Source organism: Oryctolagus cuniculus, chromosome X (assembly GCF_964237555.1).
Source record: "Oryctolagus cuniculus chromosome X, mOryCun1.1, whole genome shotgun sequence".
Classification (NCBI taxonomy): domain Eukaryota; kingdom Metazoa; phylum Chordata; class Mammalia; order Lagomorpha; family Leporidae; genus Oryctolagus; species Oryctolagus cuniculus.
In genome coordinates this window covers 111,564,561-111,581,913 of record NC_091453.1, presented here as the reverse complement: position 1 = coordinate 111,581,913, position 17,353 = coordinate 111,564,561, and the positions used below count along the sequence as shown (strand labels likewise).

Here is a 17,353-nt window from a genome sequence, read left to right as displayed (position 1 = left end):
AAGGAATCTGCTAAACAAATTGGTAGTGCATATAATATTTCAGGAAGCTATGTTGAACTTGCTTGAAGGGCTTGAGCAAGCCCATTAATTGGGGCTGCTAATTACAATGAGCTTTGCTTATTAAAGCAAACCTAATAGAACCTCTACTTGGAAACACTTTATTAGCGGTAAGCTTGAGTTATTCTAGGTATGGAAAAATAATAAAACATTGTGTACTGTTGAAGAAAATGGATCCTGGGGGCCGGCATCATGGCATCACAAGTATAGCCACCACCTGAGACACCACCATGCCGTATGGGCGTCAGTTCGAGTACCAGCCACTCTGCTTCCAATCCAGCTCCCTGCTAATGTGCCTGGGAAAGTAGTGGAAGATGGTCCAAGTGTTTGGATCCCTACCACCCAAATGGGAGATGCAGATGGAGCTCCTGCCTCCTCCTGGCTTTGGCCTGTCCCAGCGCTGGCTGTTGTGACCATCTGGGGAGTGAACCAGCAAATAGAAGATATATCTCCTCTCCTCTCCCCTCCTCTCTCCTCCCCTCTCCTCCCCTCTCCTCCCCTCTCCTCCCCTCTCCTCCTCTCCCCTCCTCTACTCTCCCCTCCCCTCTCCTCCTCTCCTCCTCTCCCCTGTCCCCCCTCTCCTCTCTCTCCCCTGTCCCCCCTCTCCCCTCTCCTCTCTCCCCTCTCCTCTGTCCCCCCTCTCCCCTCTCCTCTCTCTCCCCTCTCCCCTCCTCTCTCCTCTTCCCTCCTCTCCTCTCCTCTCCTCTCCCCTCCCCTCCCCTCCCCTCCCCTCCCCTCTCCTCCCCTCCCCTCTCTTTTCTCTCTCTCTCTCTCTCTCTCTTTCAAAATAAATACATAAATAAATCTTTAAGAAAATAGATTCTGGAAATAATTGACTTGGACTTGAATCTTGTTGCATGGGGGAGTCTACTACTCTAAACGTCAATTTACAACAGGAACAATAATAGGACCTAAGCTTACACAAGTTTTGTGAAGAGTGAATAATGATGCTTCTAAAACTTAACTTGGATCGTGCCTAGTATATACTATATGTTCATACATATTAGCTGGTGTTCGCTATTCTTGGAGAGCATTTGTAAATCACACATCACTAACTTAGACTATCCTTTTCTTCATCAATTCAGATTAGTGGATATATTCTAGGAAAACAAAAGATTTATTTACTTGAAAGAGTTACAGGAGGAGAGAAAGAGATCATTCATTCCATCAGGTGACTTACTCCCCAAATGGCTGCAATGGCCAGGGCTGGGCTAGGCTGAAGCCAGGTCTCCCATGTGGTAGTGGCCCAAGCACTTGGGCCATCATCCACGGCTTTCCCAGGCACCTATGAGGGAGCTGGATTGGAAGTGGAGCAGCCAGGACTTGAACCAGTGCCTATATGGGATGCAGACAATGCAGACCCGTGGCTTAACCTACTTCGCCACAACACCAACCCCAGTTGCCGATTTTTAAAAAAATTTATTTACCAGCCATCCCTTCCTGGGAATTTACCCAAACCAAAAGAAATCAGCATATGAAAGATTGATCTGAACACCCATGTTCATTGCAGTACAATTTGCAATAGCTAAGATAGGGAATCAACCCAGATGTCCATCAACTGTTGACTGGATAAAGAAATTGTGGTATATATGTATACACTATGGAGTACTACTCAGCTGTAAAAAAAAAAAAGTCATTTGCTACAAAATGGGCGCAACTGGAAACTATTATACTTAGTGAAACCAGTCCCCAAAAGACAGATACCATATGTTTTCCCTGATTGGAGGTAACTAATGGACTACCTAAAATGTAATGTATTGGAGTGAAATGGACATTTTGAGATTCAATGATTGTTTTTAGCCCTTGTCTCTTCCGTTGAGAACAGTGTTTTTGTTCTTCATACTATTTGTTGAACTCTTTACTTAGTGGAGAGTAAACTTTATAATCATCAATTGAAAATAGATCTTTGTAAAAATTAAGAGTGAGAATGGGAGAGGGAGGAGGAAGTGTTGGAGCGTGGACAGGAGGGAGGGTAGGGTGGGAAGTATCACTATGTTCCCAAATCTGTATATATGAAATACTTGAAACTTGCATAAAACTTTTAAAAAATTTATTTTTGAAGATTTTATTTATTTATTTGAGAGGCAGAGTTACAGACAGTGAGAGAGAGAGAAAAAGAGAGAGAGAGAGAGAGAGAGAGAGAGAGAGCTAGAGAGTGGTCTTCCTTCTGTTGATTCACTCCCCAAATGGCCACAACAGCCGGAGCTGTGCTGATCCGTAGCCAGGAGCCAGAGCTTCTTCCCAGTCTCCAATGTGGGTGCAGGGGCCCAAGGACTTGGGCCATCTTCTGCTGCTTTCCCAGGCCACAGCAGAGAGCTGGATTGGAAGTGGAGTAGCCGGGATTTGAACTGGTGCACATATGGAATGCTGGTGCTGCAGTTGGAGGATTAACCTACTGTCCCACGGCACTGGCCCCAAAATTTTATTTAATGGAGATGCTGAGAGCCGGATAGAGTAAGACAGACAGACAGACATACACACCCAGAGAGAGAGAGAGAGAGAGACACTATCTTTCTGCTTCTTCACCCCTCAAGTGCCTGCAACAGCCAGGGCTGAGCTGGGCTGAAGCTGGGAGATCTGTGCATAATGGCGGTCTTCTACATGAGTGCTAGAGAAACCAGAGAACTGTGCCATCACCACTGCCTCCCAGGAGCTGCACTGGTGGGAAGCTGCAGTCAGCAGCCAGAGCTGAGAATCCAGCTTAAGCACTCTGCTGTGCAACGTGGGTGTCTTAGCTGGTGGGTTAGATGCCTGCTCCTAGCTTTTCCTGAATTTGAGTGAGATGCTGTCTAGAGACAGTAACTTATTAAGTTGCAATACTTGTTTTATGATTCAAATATACACAAGGATAAAGTCTTTTCAATTTCCCAGCAGGAAATCCTAATTGAACAGGTTTCATGTTAAAAGCTTAGTTGGCCACAAGTTTATGATTTGAAATTATTATGGAGCCTGAAAAGTAGCAAGAGTTTATATGTCAGACTATTTTATAACATTTCGGATATTATCCCTCTTCTGTGCCCTACTGATAAGGATACTTTACGGAGATAATAGGTTTTAGAAGAGAAGTTAGTAAAATTCTGATATATGTAAAGTAGAACATAAAAATCGTCCAGAATGTTAACATACAAAAATAACCATGGTTAGCATAGAGTCTGACTTTTTCTTTGCATAAGCATATGTGCAAGCACAGATTTTTTTTATAAGAAAATGAAATCACAGTCAACATTAAAAGCAATGCTGGTGACAGTTGGTCAATCGGCCTGGTGGTCAAGATGCCTATTGGGACACCTACATCCCATATTGGATTGCATGGGTTTGAGCCCTGATATGCTGTTGCTTCCAGTTTCCTGCTAGTGCACACCCTGGGAGGCAGCACATGATGATTCAAGGGGTTGGGTCCTTACCACCCATGCGGAAGACCTGGATTGAGTTCCTGACTCCTGGCTTTGGCCCAGCCCAGTCTCTGCTGGGGTGGATATTTGTGTAGTAGATGGAAGCTGTATCTGTCTGTCTCTCTTTTTTGCCTCTGAAATATACACATTATTTTAAAAGTGATGCTGGTGATAAACAAAAGACTATGAATGTTTCCTTCCGTTATTTTCAGGTAGGGTCATTTGTAATAATAGGATGGATTTGAACTTGAAAAATTGCCTGTATTTTATATGTAAGAGCCCTTCTAAGGTCTTTTTCTGTTGTGACCAATAGAAATTCAGCAGAGGGATATGGCTTCAATTATCTTTGTAGGTCTATTATAATTCAGAGTAGATGTGAGTGAGTAAGTGTGTGTGTATGTGTGTGTTCCGTATTTTTTTTTCTGTTGTGTGGTCTTGTGACGAGAGCATCGCACTGGGAATAAGAAGACATGGCTGTGACTCTGACTCTGTCATGACTCACTGGATGGCCTTGGCAATTAATTCCATTGCTCTGGGCTTTAGTTTTCTCATATAGAAAATGTGGAGTTAGAGCGGATCATTTCTACTGTCCTTGCAGCTCAGAGTCTGAGCTTTTAAAACCCAAACCTGCCTGTCTTGCCTGGAAGAACCTGAGGCACTGTGGCTGTGTACCTAAAGAAAGGAGGGGTGATGAATCTCAGCAGGGTTTTTTGGGGCACCAGATAGACCAAAGGCTGTACTTTTTAGCCTATTAGGAGTTAGATTTTTGAGCGTGCCAAACTCTCCATTAGGAATAAATGTGGAAGCTCCAAGTTATTCATTGTTATTTACACTTTCCATTCATAGCTGTCAGCATCAACGGCTCTGTCAACATTACTGCATCAATAAGGTTAGCTTTAATCAGTTTGGTGATGGCTAAGTCACAAATACATCAAATAGCCAATCATAACAGAGAAGTCCTCTCCAAACTGACTGAATTATTTATTTTGTTATGATGAAAATGTCTAGGTTTTATTGGGTTTTCTTTGAAGAACTTGATTTGACTTGAAGTCTAGAAGATAAAAGATCAGTGATTGTCTCTCAGATTTTTATTCTGCCTTCCTTCAAGGCTTTTCATTTTTCACAAGCTGTTGTTAGCACTTTTAAGTCAAGGTGAGAGAGCTGTGATATTTTTTATCCTAGGGGTTTAAGCATGTGTGAAAAACTTATATCTTTGATTTCTTGTCTGCTTCCTGTCATGTGGAAGCTGTGTGACCTTAAGCTAACCACTTAACCTGTCTGAACCTTATTTCCTTTATTTATAAAATGGGAATAATGCTAGTCTTTCCTCAACCTCAAATTATTGTGAGACTCAAATCAGATAATTTGCCATCCAAATGTGAGGTCTTATTATTATCATTTTGTTCAATGCGATTAGTTAGGACTTCTGTAGGGAGGTCTGATTTGACTTAACAGATAGGGCCCTAAAAAGTTAGGTAGAAGTCAGTTTTGCGAATCAAGATTCTTCTATGTTTATGTGGTATCCTGATATATTACCCCCAAAATTTTTTTCCTCTAGAGTCATAAAAAATTAAAGGATTCAACAAAGTTAAAAAATCATATTTCATTGAAAAATGAGCAATTTTCCAATGAAATATGAGCTCTGCAAATCATTAAATACAGTGCTAAAACTATAACTACAGAGGCGCTGAAAAGGGAACTAATTTATCTTGCTTTAGAAATGCGTTTTGAGGGGTGAGGTGGAGTAGGGGAGAGGGTAGTTGGCAGTAGGAGGCCAGCAAGAGGAGAACAGGAGAGGAAAAACACATTTGCATTATAGCTGTCCTGCACAATTATTTCCCTGGCAGTCCATGTAGTTACTTCTAACCCCCACCACACACTTCTTTTCCCAGACACCTTGAATACAGATGGTGAAAGTGTAGTAGAAATATGCCTTTGCCTTTAAAAGAAAGTTGTGTGGCTCCTCTAAGTATCACTTTGTTTTCTTTTTTTTTTTTCCACCAAGCCATTCAGAGGCCTTGGTTACCAGCATCACAGGAAAGAAAAGGGATAAATACCTAGTGCCAAAGCAAAACACAAAGGAAGCAAGATTAGAAAATTGAGAAGTGTGGAGGGAGGGAGAACATTTGAGTGGAGGAGCAGGGCCACTTGTGGGAAGGAAGTGTTGCAGGTTCACCTACTGAATTATCTCATGTTGAAGTTGAGTCATGCGTAATTAACTTTCATGTGCTGTAGCAAATTTCCATGTATTGAGCATGTACTGACTGAGAGTGATGCTTACTGAAACCTGAACAGCTAGGTGTCTTCTATTCCTGGTATACCTAGAGCTGTGCCCCTAGCGTGATTTTTCATGTCCTCGCAGTTGCAAGGCCCTTGTTGAAACGTTCAGCCTGTGGAAAAGCCTTGGAATCAGAACGTGTGGGGTCCAGTTCCATCATGGTCATTTTCTAGTTCTGGGACCCGCATCAAGCTGTCATATCTCTTTAGGAATGCTTTCCCAAGCCTGCAGGTCCGCTGGGTCTCTTTGCCATCCCTCCTTGGCTGCCTCCTGCCTGCTTCCAATCCTCTGTATTAGCACCAGGTTGGGGTGAGCTATGTCTGTCCCCTTCACTAGACTGAAAGCAACTCAAGGTTCTGTTTTAAATTTATCTCTCTCTACCCTCTCACTCAATATTGGGGGGGGGGGATTACATAACACACAAATGGATTTTTCCATGGATATTTGTGAAATTTATTTACTTCCTCTAAACTTTGGACTTTTCCTCTACAAAATGGATCTACAGTGTGTTTTGGCAGTATTATGAGAATATGAAGCTGTGTATATAAAATTGCAGGGTAAACCAAAAGTCACTATGTGGACACTGATGACTGATGGAAGGGAGCTCTTACTAATTAAGATTGCTGTGCATAGTTTGCATTTTGAAATATGTGGCTGTCAGGCTGCGTGGTTAGCCTAGCAGTTAAGATACCAGTTGGGAAGCCTGTGGCCCATATCAGAGTTCCTGGGGTTAATTCTGGGCTCCTGGTTCCAACTTCCTCCTAACAAACACCCCAGGAGGTAGCAGTGATGGCTCAAGTAATTGGGTCCCTGCTACTCACAACGGAGACCTGGGTTGAGCTGTAGGCACCTGGGGAGTGAACCGGTGGATGGGAGCTCTTTTGCTTTCTGTCTACCTCTCAAATAAGTGTAATTTCTGTGGAACTCTGGTCTTTCTAATTTTTACTTGTTGAATCTTATGGTTAGTGGTGCATTAAGCCTGTGATTATAGAGTGGATTGATAGTATGTTTTTGCAAATTTTTTTTTAAAAAAGGGGGATTGAGGGAGGGAGGGAAGTATGGTTACATTAGAATTGTATCTATGAAATACAAATAGATCTGTTCTCTATATTAATAAAAAAGTTTTTAAAAACCACATGTGTAGGGCTATCTTCTTACAGGGAATTTGGGTAAATTAATCTTTCTGAGGTACCCTTTCTTTGTTCAAAGAGATGAATAGGCAAGTACTTCAGTCCTTTACTGGGGTCCATAGATAGGCTGCAGTGTGTCCTCAAAGTAACATTTTTGGTGTGTGTGTGTGTGTGTGTGTGTGTGTGTGTTTTCCTGAAGAGAGCACATGGTATAAACCAGATTCACAAAGGGTTCTGTACCTTCCAAACAGCTAAGGGCCACAAGAATAGCTAATCTCTAAAATTCTATACAGCTCTAATTTGATTCTATGAAAAATCCCGGTCTGAACAAATAGATTCCAATTTATGATTATTTAATGGACTCAAAAAAGTAGTTTCAGTTATTTTACTAGCAATAAACTCAGGATTCTCAGATTTAATAATACCCATTATGGTACTGATTGCTGGCATATTCTGCTACCACTCAGGTTTCTACTTGGCTTGAGGGAAGAACTATTATTTTTGATGTTGCCTCCCATCTCCTGTCTGAAATGTAGTTATTTCATCCTCACTTATGTTGCTTTTAGGAGGGGCTGGGTTTTGGCCTGCTGAATTAGAAGCTTTACCCACATGTTTGTCAACTGAATATAATAAATACCCTTTAAAGGAATCAAATAGCAATAGCAGAGCTATTTGTGGAAGCACTAAAGGAGTTGCACCATTTAGAAATCCAGCTGTGTTTGTTCTGATCATAATCAGGCTACTGTAGACCATTTGGTTCTCCTGGGAAGAGACACAGTTAAATTGCAACATCTGTGGAAGTAGCAAATGTATTCATTCAGTTATTATACACTGAGTTTTCTATTTTAATAAAAAGACGTGGGGATGCGACTATGACATTAAGAGATATGGGCAGTTTTTACAGTGAGTTAGAAAGAAACAGCTTCTTCAGTCTGCTTTAGAATACTATTATGTGGGTGGGCTCACCTTGACCTTTGGGAGGGGAGCATCCTCTAACCAATCATTTAGAAAAGTGGCCGAAAAACACCACAGGGTAGGAAGCAGAAGATACAGTTTTTGTTTAGGCAAATCTTTTCCTGATACTGAGGCTTGGTAGCTAGGTAGCCACTTGGGCTAGGTAGCCACTCCTTCCTGGTTTCTTCTTTTCCAGTAGTGAGTGGTTGCCAAGTACTATGGGTTATATCTCCTCCCCATCATAACAACCATTGCCCTGCTTCAGACTTCCTGACTGGGCTCTCTGCCTCCAGTTTTAAAACCTTCTTCTAGCACCCGTCAGCCTTTAAGGTGTCCTGAGGTACCACTTTCTCTAGGACACCTTTTATAACCATTCATTCACTGGATCAGCTTACCCTCCTCTGGGTCTCGTAATACCTCGTGCATTTCCAATCTCATTCATTAAAAATAATAATACTTGGACCGGTGCTGCGGCTCAATAGGCTAATCCTCCGCCTAGCGGCGCCGGCACACTGGATTCTAGTCCCAGTCGGGGCACTGGATTCTGTCCTGGTTGCCCCTCTTCCAGACCAGCTCTCTGCTGTGGCCCGGGAGTGCAGTGGAGGATGGCCCAAGTCCTTGGGCCTTGCACCCCATGGGAGACCAGGAGAAGTACCTGGCTCCTGCAATCGGATCAGCGCGGTGAGCCGGCCACAGCGCACCGGCCGCGGCGGCCATTGGAGGGTGAACCAACGGCAAAAAAGGAAGACCTTTCTCTCTGTCTCTCTCTCTCACTGTCCACTCTGCCTGTAAAAAAAAATAATAATACTCAGTATTTCATGAGGGACTACTATGTACTGAGTACTGTTCTTAGCTCACTACATGCGTTAACTCATTGATGAACACTCACAACAGCTCTATGAGGTAGATTCTATTAGTACCCTGCTTTCCAGAGGTTAAGTAACTTGCCTGTTATCACAATGCTCTTACATGGTTGTTTTGGAATTTGTATCCCAGGCACTCTTGTCCGCCTGGTCTCTCAGCTTCTGCTCTATACTATATTTTGCCTCAAGTACTACTTTCACCAGGAGACTTCTATGGCTCATTCCTAAATGACTTTTCAAACTAATTTGAATTTCTAAAAATCCAGTGTTTGAAGCTAAAAATTAGGAGTCCTCAGGTATTTGTGGTAGACTGAAAGTACTAAAAATGACCTTGCGGTCAGATAATCCAAAATTTATATAAAGCTAAACACTTAAAACCTTTCTGCTTCCACAAAACACATAGTGCCTGTTTTCTAAGTAGCAAAACTAATGGTAGAGTTGTACAAAGTGACTTGCTTAAAGCAGGGTTTCTCAACCTTGATACTATTGACATTGGAGGCTAGATAACTCTTTGCTATTGGTAGGGTGGGTGGATGAGTATTGTTGGATATTTAGCAGCATCCCTGGCCTTTACCCAATAGATTCCAGAGGTACCTCCCCCCAAGTTGTGGCAACTAAACATGTTACCAGACATTGTCACATGTCCCCTGGAGCAGATTCACCTTCCATTGAAAACCATTGGTTTGAAGTCTCAACTTCAGACTCAAAACTGGCCTTCTGAACTCTAAATCTAGTTCTTTCATTTCTCTGAGTTGGCTCCTGTCCTCATTCTAAGGAAAATGGTGATCCATGCAATGCTTTTGTGTGTGAAACTTTTTTCATGAAGCACTTTTTCCACATTGTGAAAATTGTTGGCTAACCAAAGAGGAGCTCACATTTGGCTTGCTAGGGTGCTTTCATTGAAGTATGTATATGATGGAATGGTACTCAACCTCAAAGAAGAGGAGATCCTGCCATTTGCCACCACATGGATGGGCCTAGAGGACCTTACGCTAAGTAAAATAAGTCAGACACAGAAAGAAAAATACGACGTGATCTCATTTACATGTGGAATCTTAAAATCAGATACACAGAGAATAAAATAATGATTACCAGGGTGGGAGGGGTGAGGAAATGAGGAGATATAGCTGAAAGGATACAAAGTACAAATACGTAGGATGAACAAGTCAAAAGATTTAATGTGGGGCAGGTGTTTGGTCCAGTAGTTAAGATGCCACTGGTGGTGCAAGTATCCCAGATCAAGAGAGTGTGGGCTCAAGGCTCTGCAGTGATTCTGATTCCTTTTGGTGCAGTGATAAAGACGCCATTTGGAATGCTTGCTGTGCTTCCAATTCTAGCATCTTGCTCGTGTGCAACTGAGAGGTAACAGTGATGGATCGAGTACTTGGGTCCCTGTCACCCACTTGGGTGACCCAGATTGAGTCCCAGGCTTCGGGCTTTGTCCTGGCCCAGCCCCAGCTATTGCAGGCGTTTGGGAGAGTGAAGTAGCAGATGTGGAAGGTATTTCTCTGTCTCTCTCTCTGTTTCTCTCTCTCTCTCTCTCTCTGCCTGTTTCTGTCTTTCAAATAAATAGAAGAGAATCTAATGGACAACATAGGAATTCTAGTTAATAATAGTTGTTGTACTAAGGTTTTTGATAAATGAATAGGTTATAGCTGCTCTTACCATGAGTGGTGGGGATGGATAACTATGTGGGATGATGGATATGTATATTTGTTCTACTGTAGAAACCATTTTACTATATATGCACATATTTTATAACATCATGTTGTATACCTAACATAAACAGATTAAAATTTGTTTATAGAAAGAAATACCTAGAGTAAACCATAAAAGTAGAAAAATAGAAGTACCCCCATGTAGATCACCCTCTGTCTCTAATGCTTTTTGCCAACTACAAACAGTATAGAGAGTCTGATGTATTAATACTTTGTAACCTTTTGATGTGCATTTATGTACATACATATGTAATCACAAAAATGGGCTCATGCCATACCTTTTGACTTCATATATCTTAGGCATTTTTTAAAACAAGTACATAAAATCCTTGTCCCTTTTTATAAACAGTGGTATTAATATTCCTATCCATCTGCTCTCCTATTGGCAAACATTTAGGTGTGTTCTGTATTTTTACTTTTGTTTTCTACACAGTGCTAAAGGAGATATCTTTAGTCATATTTTCATGCAATTGGAAGACTATTCCTGCAACAGAACACTCTAGAAGTTGGAATGTTATGTCCAGAGCAAGAGTTCCCAGTTCCCCAAGCCAGTGTTGCACCCACTACTGCCTCCCAACTTGCAGAAAGAGCTGGTAATTTCCATTACTCACTGGGGGAACCACTGACTTCATCACCCCAGAAGACCAACCCTGAACAATCTGCTTAGCCAGTTGTGTTCTCCTTTTCAGCATTACAGAGACCAAGGAACACGGAGTTCCTGGCTCAGCCCAGTTAAGGTGCATCAGGCTCAAGACCTGAATCCTGCTGTAATACTGTAGGCTGCAATTTAGGGGGTAGTTTTGGTTAGATACCTCAAAAATCTTTATTATTTTTCTGTGACTACCTACCAGCTCACAACTATTTGGTGAGCATTTACTGTATGCCAGGCCATGTTGGACACTTTGGGACATGCACATAGTAGTATTGGGTATATTCCTCAAAAATTTAGGTGGGCATGAGCTCTCTGTGCTACTTTTATGGCTTAATTAAGGGCTCACAGAAGAAATTTTTGCTTTGCTTTAGATTCTGTTTCAATAATATTTCACAAATCTCTTAAAGTGGGTTAGCTTATTGTTGTTTTTTTTTTTTTTGTCCCTATCCATATAAATCACTCACTCTATAAAAAAACACCAAATTCTGTTTTCACAGAAGGCAGGGAAATAAGTTGTTTACACATCACCATTTGACTCCCTTCACCCGGTCCTCATTACAAACATCTCAGCCACCCAAGTGAAGTTTATTTAAACTCCCAGGCCATCCATGCAAACAAGACCCCTACAGCTAAGAAGTTGAGGAAGAAAGGATTGGGCTTGTCTGCTACTTCCCTGTTCTCTCTACCAGGTTCAGGATTTTACTTTTCATGTGTTAATTTGGCTTTCAGTCTTGTCATTTTGCAGTTCTGTAGATTAGGAAGGTGGTTCCATAATGTCAAGGCACCTCATAGCTGCCAGAGAGCTTTAGAGGCCAAAGAATGCAGCCCTCTACCTCTGTGTGACTCCTCTGTATAACATTCTCTGGGTGAGTGACCACTTGGTTTTGGAACGAAAACCTCCTCCGATCAAGAATCCACCCCCTTAAGAGGCAGCCATTTAATTTTTGGTCAGCTTTAATTGCTAGTTCTTAAGTCTGTTGGGCCAAAATCAATCTCCATGTAACTCTTTCACGATGGTTGTCACTTGCATGTGGGTAGGCTTCCGCTTGGTGATTATACTCCTAAATTGAGGTACCCGGAATTGGCTAGTGCAGAGCACAGGGTAGCAATCAGTTTTTATGGTCTACATATTATACTTTTACTGAGGCGGCCAACATAACAGCTACTCACTGTTGAACTTAGACTCCAGCCAAATACTCCAAATTGTTGTGACTGGCCTTTAGCCCATTTTGAAGGTTTTGCTAGTATATTAATATGACATTTTACTAAATTTGAGCCCAAATTCTAGAGTTTCAGAATGGGTTAACCATTCTTTCCATCTTCATATAATTTGTAGATTTGATTAGTGTGCCGTGATGTCGGTCATTGATAAAAATGCTTAACAGAGCAGATCCCTTAGGTTCTCCACTAGAGACTTCCTTTAGGACTGCTGTGAATCTGTTAACTAGCACCTTTATGTAAAGCCATTAAATCAGTGAAGGAAACAGCCAGTGCTGTTCTTTGTAATCTAAAGCGATCAGTTGTGGACGCAAGTGTTGGGTTTGTCATGGGCCCTCTTGAAATGCGGAAGCAGCAACTCAGCTGAACTCTTCTCTGCTTTTTAGCCTGGTACTCCCATCACAGAAGGAAATGAAGTTAGTCTAGCATGCCTTGTTCTTATAAAGCAATACCAGCTTGGCAGGGGTTGCCTCTTCTTTCTTGAAATGCTCAGAAATCATCTTCTTGTTGGTGTGTCTTGAAATCTGGCTTGGGATTGATGTTAGACTGGTGAGATGATCATTTGTGACACTCAATCTTCTTTGTCCCTTTAAGGGATGTGGGAAGTTGATGGGCTTTGTTGTTTTTCTTCACCTCTGCCACCCCCCTCACACCTCTGCTTCTACACATTCTCCTCTCTTTGTTGCCCTTTTCCCCTTGCTGGGTTCTCTCCTTCCCATTCACTCACAAAACTGCCCTCAGTTTTCCTAGGTGAGAGCTACTTACAGTGGCTTTTTTGAATAATCCATTTGCTTTTTGAGCAGAGCCTAAATCCTAGCATGTGATTAGAATGGTGGTAATTTTGGGCACCATGGCAGGTTATTAATGCAGTGTGAGGGCCTAAAACCTTTTGTTTCCTCTCCAACAGGTGACTGCCCATTTAGACTCCTTGTATGGCTTTCTGCCAATTGTGTTGGAGGCGATTTCAAGCCAGATTGATTGGCTAATTGCTTGTGGTCATCTGGCTTTTCAACTGCCTGTGTAGCATCCCTGGAGGTAATTAGTACTTCCAGAATTGGGGGGTGAATTGGAGTTATTCATGGTCATGGCTTATGGAGTGGGGGCAGAGGCTGTGCTAGCTTCTGGTTATGAGTGAGTCACTTTTACTTCAAAATGATTACAGACAATTGATGAGTTTGGTTAACAATTTTAAAAAATGCATTCTGGAGTCATTTATAGTGACCAGTCGGGTTCTATATACTGTGCTGTGCAATAAACTCATTGGTAGGGAAAAAGCTTTAAAAGTGTCAAACATTTTCTAAACGTGACTGGAATTTCAATTATACCCCTGAACCAGCACACATAGTGGAACAGTTTCCAGCCAAATGTTATGCTAAAATGTGTAGAAAATACAGTTTTCACTAAAAACGTCTTTGTATGAAAATATCATGTAAAAACCACTGGCATCTGACAATTCCAAAATTTAGAGTTATCAGAACATCTAGATGATTTCTTCCTTTTAAAAACAACATTCTTGGGTGATTTATAGGACAGAGAATGACCACAGAACACTTCAAGACTCTGCCATTTCCCCTCCAACCTGGCATTTGTCAGTGTCAATCAGCATTGAAATCCTACCTGTGGCAGTAAAGGAAGGCTGAGAGTCATCTGCTTATTTTGACTGTTCCTTATTCATAATTCAGTGGGAGCTGATGGTATCATCTTTGGAAGATCCAGCTCGAGGGCGATATGCTTTTGCAGTGCAAATAAACTGTAGACTTGGGCCATTGCCAGCTTTAAGCTGGGAATCCTGGACCCAACCAGCTGTTGTATTCCAGTTGTTCCCATGCTGTTCAGGGTGGTCCTCCAATCCTTTGACATACTGGCTAGGGTGTAAAGTCCTTCTCTCAGAGAGGCTTCCAGTTTTCTTATTTCTTAGATTGACACATGCTGGAATTCAGGGAAGGCTAGAGGGGGAAACCAATCATTTATCCCTGTCTTCCCAGTGATCAGATAAGTCCTACACTCTATTTCAGGATGGGGGTAGGCAGGATTGAATTCTTGCCCTAGGATATCTCACCAACAGTGGAGCAGTGTCTCAGATCTGCCCTGTCCCATCTCTCTGATCAGAGCTTCCAGCTTGCCTGCTCCACTTCCTGTTTTCAGCAAGTTTGAATTTTACTTTCACTTGCTTTTCTATTCTCAGCCTGTCTCCTCTCCCTGACTAAGTGGGTCAGATTCTGTTTCCTGAAAGGAGATTAAGTTACTTGTTGCTGAAAAAGAAACAATCGCTGGCCTTGGATGTGTGTGTGTGTGTGTGTGTGTGTGTGTTTGCTTGCTTGCAAAGGGTGCTTGGGCAGGGAGTACAAAACTTGTTTTCTGAAATGTATTTTTAATCCTAATGGCTCTTCTAGTTCTAAGGCTGTTTGGGTTTAAATTCTGGCTCTGCTTCTATGTGAACTTGGACAAAAGGCTTATCCTTACAACTTCAGTTTCCCAATCTTTAAAATGGGGATACTAGAAGAATCTAGCTCATAGAGTTGCAGTGGGTATCGTGTGCATGAGCCCAGCAAAGGTGGGTGGGAGGTGGTAACAGTTGTACCTTTGTAATCCCCCTCTTTCACCTCTGGCAACACAAAGAACATGAAAGTTGATTTTTTTTTTGTCTTGAGGATATGTTTGACAGGGAGGAAACTGTTCAACCTATCTAACCCCAAACTGTTGCTAACCCCAGAGAATAAGCTAGATCTGGGGGAAGGGGGTGGGAGGATCAATCAAAGAGCTGTCTTCAGCAGTGGGAAGTGTCCTGAGAATAAACAGCTGCTGCCTCCACCCTGCACCCCCTCCTGCTGCTAAGTGACTCCAGGGAAGAGGAAACTAGTCATCAAAGGCTTCTGCCACCTGTGCACAGCTGGTCGTTTCTGAGTGCACCCCTGGTGACTAGAGGAGGTTGGCAAGTCTCCACTGGACCAAGCCACTGGTACATCCATTTCCCTAAGCTAAGGGACTTATTGCCCCCTCCATCCTTCATTCTCAAAGCTGATAGCCTCCTTTGTAAGCTGGGGCACAGCCAGTGCGAAAACACTTTGCAAGTGGGATCCACTAGGTCTTCCACATCGCCATTTTGGGAAGAGCATGTCTTGAGAGATTGTCAGTAGAAAAAAACAAGACTGGGCTTGTTTCCTCTCTTCCCTCCAGCCTTCTCTTAAGAAGGAAGAAGAGAAAGTTGTTTCCCTTAAGCTACTTGCTGCCAAGTGTCATTCTCACAGTGGATCCAGGCCATTTCAGCCAGACTTCCTTTTTCCTGACTCTAAAGTTGCCAAGACTACTACTGTAAGGTAAAGAAGTTAGCCCTGTGTTCTATGTCGGGGCAGAGTGACTGGTGACTACTAGGGGGCAGCAGAGGGCCAGGAGTAGGTCTAGAACTGCTTAAATGGCTGAATGGTGACCAGACTGGCTGAAAAAGAACAAGGGACACCAAGAGACTGTCTCCTAGTTAGATCAGAGGCAGCGTGGTCCTCAATCAAAGGAGGCAGACGCACCCAGGATGTGTTAACAGAAAATGACTGAGACCTGTTATAGAGAGGTCAACTGAGTTAGTTTACAGTGCAATATGTCTGGGTCAGTAGTGCCAAGGTTTAGTAAAAGGAGAAGGCACACCGCCATGAAGATCCAATCAGAACCAGTGCCAGGTTGGAACAGTAGAAGTTCTAGGATTGGGATGATTGAGTGCAATCCTTTATTGAACGTCTTTCACGAAAGACAGAATAACAGTATAGCTAAGATTTTAGAGTCACAGTTTTGAGGATGGAATCCTTGCACCACCATCTACAACCTAAGTGACTTGGTCAAGTTACTCAGCCTTCTTGCACCAAGCCGAAATCATGTGTATAGTGGCTGTAGAAGGGATTGAGGGCCGGCACCGCGGCTCACTAGGCTAATCCTCTGCCTTGTGGCGCCGGCACACCGGGTTCTAGTCCCGGTTGGGGTGCCGGATTCTGTCCCGGTTGCCCCTCTTCTAGGCCAGCTCTCTGCTGTGGCCAGGGAGTGCAGTGGAGGATGGCCCAAGTACTTGGGCCCTGCACCCCATGGGAGACCAGGAGAAGTACCTGGCTCCTGCCATCGGATCAGTGCAGTGCGCCAGCCGCAGCGCACCAGTCGTGGTGGCCATTGGAGGGTGAACCAACGGCAAAGGAAGACCTTTCTCTCTGTCTCTCTCTCACTATCCACTCTGCCTGTCAAAAATATATAAATAAATAAATAAATGGAAGGGATTGAGGAGGTAGTCATTTTTATCCATTGATGGTTTTTTAACAAGATTGGAGTTCCTGGTAGTAGTTCCCCACCTCAGAGTTCTATTTCATTCACTTTAGCACTTGTTTTTGTTCCTTGTCTCAGAAGAATGGAGCAACTACCTAGTGCTTCCTTGGTTCCCAGTGATCACAGGCTTCATCATTGGAGAGGGACAACATAAAGGTCTCTTTGAAGAATTTTAAGATAAATAAATTTATGTGAAAATCAGAAAAAAATATTTTGACTTATTTTAAAATGATATTTATGGGGGCCGGTGCTGTGGCATAGTGGGTAAAGCCGTTGCCTGCAGTGCTCGCATCCCAGATGGGCACTGGTTAGAGACCCGGCTGCTCCACTTCCGATCCAGCTCTCTGCTATGGCCTGGGAAGGCAGTAGAAGATGGCCCAAGTCCTTGGGCCCCTGCACCCATGTGGGAGACCTGGAAGAAGCTCCTGGCTCCTGGCTTTGGATCGGTGCAGCTCCGCCCATTGCGGCCAATGGGGGAGTGATCCAGCAGATGGAAGATCTCTCTCTCTCTCTCTCTCTCTCTCTCTCTCTCTCTCTGCCTCTCCTTCTCTCTGTGTAACTCTGACTTTCAAATGAATAAATCTTTAAAAAATGATGTTTATGTTTTTATGACTCTTCTAATAGAAACTACTAAGCTAAAACAAAACTTGGTTCAGTGAAAAGGCTGTTTATGAATCTAGAGTGAGGAGAAAGTGTGAATTATCCTGTTAAACTTAAATGACTGAATAAATGCAATATGGGTTACTGAATTAGTGACTGGGACAGATAAAGAATATAAGTGGAAATTTTGGG

The 17,353-nt window shown here is 42.8% G+C and overlaps 1 protein-coding gene across 1 annotated transcript in view; it reads left to right on the top strand.

The window, feature by feature from the left end:
• The window catches only part of GPC3 (glypican 3), a 455,320-nt gene that overhangs the window by 50,311 nt on the left and 387,656 nt on the right, over nucleotides 1-17,353 (top strand). The gene's annotated exons all lie outside the window — the stretch shown is intronic.